A 4,929-nucleotide genomic window follows, 5' to 3' on the forward strand; every position below is an offset into this window, starting at 1 on the left:
TATATGCACGCGTAGGTAAAATTACGCTCTACAACTTTCGTTTAGACTTCGTCGGCTAATTTTGACTTTAATTTTTATATTATTATTTTTAACAGACCGGGATAGAAAATCCGTTAAAAATTCATAACTTCTTCATCCGACGTCCGTTTTCGTCTGTCTTTTTACCATTGTGCTACTAGTGACGAGACCTTCGATTCTCGTTTAGGTCGTGTTGGCTAAAAATCACTTGATCTAAAATTCGAGTTTTTAGCTGTTGTGACGACCGTCAAATTTAAGCCAAGGTCAACAAGTCAAACCGGTCAAACTTAATTTGTACTTGAATGTTAAAATTTATTCTATGTATAAAAATGTACATTTGTATGTCAAGGATTCAAATGTCTCGCAGAATCTATGTGTTATCAATGTAAAAACCCTAAAAAGGGAGTTAAACACATCAAAACACGGCTAAGGACCCTTTCGGGGACTTAAAACAATCATAAACGAAGCATAACAGGGTTCACGAACCTTGCATTACGAGATTATATGATAATAATGGCTAAGGTGAAATCTCTCTCAAATCTCTCCAAGTATGTGAAATCTCTCCCAAATCTCTCAAATATGTGAAATCTCTCCCAAATCTCTCCAAGTATGTGAAATCTCTCCCAAATCTCTCCAAGTATGTGAAATATCTCCCAAATCTCTCCAAGAATGTGAAATCTCTCCCAAATCTCTCCAAGAATGTGAAATCTCTCCAAGTATGTGAAATCTCTCCCAAATCTCTCCAAGAATGTGAAATCTCTCCAAATATGTGAAATCTCTCCCAAATCTCTTCAAGTTTGTGAAATCTCTCCCAAATCTCTCCAAAATGTGAAATCTCTCCCAAATCTCTCCAAGAATGTGAAATCTCTCCAAGTATGTGAAATCTCTCCCAAATCTCTCCAAGTATGTGAAATCTCTCCCAAAATCTCTCCAAAATCTCTCTCAACTTTTTATAGTCATCCCGACCCTTAACTTGGTCAAAAACCGCTCGAAACAGTGAGTTATATCGAAAAACAGCTAAATAGAACCGAAACCCCTCTTAGGAACCGAACCTCTTAGGAACCGAAACCCTTCTTAGGAACCGAACCTCTTAGGAGCCGAACTTGTCAGAAGCGAACCTATCATAAGCGAACCTCTCATTCTCGGACCGAACGTGCATCAGAACCGAAACCCTCTCAACCGAAATGGACCGAGGGTTCGGTCTATTTCGGTTCCCTATCCACTTCGGACCGAGACCTGACCTTCGGTCCTCCCCCTCGCACCTTCGGTCCTACTCCTTCCCTCTCGGTTCCTTCTTCCCTTCTCTCGGTTCTCAACCTCTTAGAGCCGAACCTCGCAGGTTTGGTCCCTATTGTCCGGTTTTTGACCACTTTCGCTTCCTAAGCCCGTTTTTGACGGGATTTTTTCACCCTTAAAATGACTACTTTCACATCTCCATAAGATTTTTCTACAATTTATGGTGATTTTTACAAAATCGGACCAGTTGTGAAAATGAACATTTTCACACTGATTTGAGACCACCAAAAATTATGGGAAAATTTATGGATATAGTAGACTCTTTTTCCAAACACTCAGAGTTTACGGATTCAGTTTTCGACTTACGATGATTTTTCTATAATTACTCAAAAACAGTGACAGTTAAGGGTAAAACTGTCAAATACATATTTAAGAGTTATTCACACCTTGTAACATGTTGAGCAAGGTGTGTAAGATTTACACTTAGTATTTCCAATGTCATTTATTTGAAATACATATACATGCATAACGAGGTTTCATACCATCATACAACATTTTTGATAAACTATAATAGGTATAGTTTTGAACACTTCGGTTAACAAAGAAAGCGGTAACACCATCGATTTACAAAACGAATTTTTCTCTATCACACTATGTGAACTCGTTAATGAATATTTGTGAGACATTCTCCTTCGGGGTACTCTAAGTACCATAGAAAAGTCCTTTAGTTATAATCAGAATCTCCTGGAGGGAGAACATGATAGTTGTGTATAGATCTATACTGGGTCCGACAAACCCGCACCTGAGCTGCTTGCAACAGCTAGACCGGCAGGTCTGGGGTGACAAGTGTCATAACTTTCCGACGCCTGAAGAACGTCGCATACAAGGCCATCTAGTCTTTAGTATGATTATAACATCTCGCATGGAATATTAACAAAACACACAGTTCACGGAAATTCTAAGGCTTTATACAAAGGAGTTTTATTTAAATATAAACCACACACATAAGTATAACGATTTACTTACACATACTAAGCCTTGTTTCAATTTAGTCTACAACAAATCTTTTAGAAAATATTGGATTTTCCGGAACCAACATTCATTTGTCATAAAATACTTATGAACTCACCAGCTTTATGCTGATACTCTTTTCAAAACAACTTGTATTCTCAGGTAATCAGTAATACAGGTAACCGTAAGATTTCTGAAGTCAAGACGCTAAGGCGTAGATTCTTTTGCTACATTTTATCATCATATGTAATTTAATTGGAAACATGTATTTTTGGAACATGTATTTTGGAAACAATGTAACCTTTTTAAATTATATCTATGATGGTTGTGTTTTACTTTCTTCACTATGGTTATGATACCGAGCATGATGTCCTCCGCCCCCGAACGTTTCCGCCATTCTAGTTTAGGGGTGTGACAGATTGGTATCAGAGCTTTGTTTATAGTGAACTAAGTATATCGAACCACGTAAGATATACAAACTATAAACACAACGGGACAAAATTCTCTGACGTAACTTTTCAAAAAGTACTTTAAAAATAAAAACTTGTATTTTTATAAAAAGTACACATACAATCGCACTCATAAATTTAGTATCATAAAGGTAATAACATAAAAGTATTAAGACAAGTTGGACACTATGGTCCAGCTTCGGGGTATGTAGTCAGATCTTGGATGAATATAGCCTGATCAACTATATTTAGCCAAGGTAGGACCAATGTATGCCGAAGAAGGATCATGGTGAGCAACAAGTCTGCAACTTACCAAAGATTTCAAGAATCAAACTTAAAAATACTATAGGAGTATTTTAACACAAAAAGCCGTAATAATCACAACTATAATAACTAACTCCTTATTCCCAAAAGTTTCTCGCGACATATCCCTATTCTCGCACAAGTACGATGGCAGGATTTCATTTTCCGGGGGATCCCTATTTCCCCAACCAAGGGAATGCCGGTTGGATCGTGGAAGACCCAGAGGAAGATCCCGAAGAAGAACCCATGGAGGATGAGGAACCCATGGAAGAGGAAGAATCAGTAGACGGTGAAGAAGAAGAAGAAGAAGACTCAGATGGAACCGATTCGGAACCCGAATTTTACAATCCACACCCTGCCCCTATTCATCCACAACACTACCAGGGGCCGACACCCCAATGGGCCGAAACTATACATCGATGGAGCCGAGAGCAAGGTCAACGACCTCCCTATGGCATGCAACGAGGTTTCTACGATCTTAGCAGAGGAGGGTCAGCCGACCGAGCCCTCCCTGTCATAGTGCACCGTGTCACACGCCACGAAGAGCAAACAAGAGTTAACACCCGACATCTCATGAAAGTTGGTGCCACCAGCCAAGTCAACTCCGTTCGCATTCGCCGTTTGGATGATGAACACGATCGGAATCGAGACCGCCCCGAGCTTCTTCGACGGGAAATGGCTGCGACCCGAGCTGAAGTGCAAGAACTCCGAGAACACCGAGCCACTTTTGAAGGACGCCTGGCTGAAGCAGAGCGCCAAGCGGCGGAATCCCGAGCTGAAATGAGGAACTTCGGGTCTACACTTCGTGATCCTCAGAGCTTCAACCGCCGCAAGTAGTATTGTACTGCTCGCTCCAGTTTAAGCTAGTTTGCGGATAAATATTACTATTATTTTCTAGTATTTTAGGCCCGATCTCGCGATTTAAGTGTTTACACTTCCGGGATCTGTTAGGCGGTCAAAATTTTCCGTACATTGATGTAGCATAGACCCCTAGTAGGGTCAAAATTTTTCCAAGTATTGTATACTAAGTTATATCAATGATATTGACGCCCTATTTGTTTTATTGGGAACACTACATCAGATTCATAACATGAACAATTTTCAGATAGAAATTTACTGGTGCTCAACCTATGATCGCCTGAGGTATAAACCAAAGTTATATGTAATTGAGATCATGTCGACCTAGAAATGGTGGTTCCACCTTGGACCCTGTTCCTTGTTTGGTTGTGGGCCCAGGGCAGACCCATTAGATTCGAAAGTTTATTTAATCTTAATTACATGTAAATATTATACATCAAGCGATTGTTGGTTGGACCCGGTATGGATACTAACACATACATTTCATGAGAATCAATACTATCGAAATTCATAAAGTCTATATTTCATAGACTTCTGGTATGAATGGATTCCTACAACATTCTTACAAGCCGGAATCATGATACATATAAAGAACTAATAATGTTTAGTTTAACACTCGACTTGTATCAAAGACTTATTGTCTTTTCATTCTTGTTAATGGCAGAAAATGCCACCTCGTAGAAATCCTAGACGCAACGGCGCAGCTGGGATTGCACCACCCTCACCACCACCTCCTCAGTTCGACCCAGCCATGTTCCAGGCTGCGGTGGCAGCCGCAGTAGCAGTCGCGATAGCTCAAATCAACCCCACTAATTCTGGCGGTGCGGGTAGTGGTACCTCGAATTCTAACAATGGGGACGGACAGGGACGCTCGAGAGAGTGTACCTATAAAGACTTTACAAACGGCAAGTCCAAAACCTTCAACGGAAGCGGAGGTGTTATAGCCTTGCTGCAATGGTTCGAGAAAACCGAGACCATCTTCGAAATATGTGCATGCCCTGAAGCAAGCAATGTTAAATTTGCTGCATGCACATTCTCCGAAAGAGCCCTCACC

Source organism: Lactuca virosa, chromosome 8, assembly GCF_052849685.1.
Source record: "Lactuca virosa cultivar CGN04683 chromosome 8, Lactuca_virosa_CGN04683_v6, whole genome shotgun sequence".
Lineage (NCBI taxonomy): Eukaryota > Viridiplantae > Streptophyta > Magnoliopsida > Asterales > Asteraceae > Lactuca > Lactuca virosa.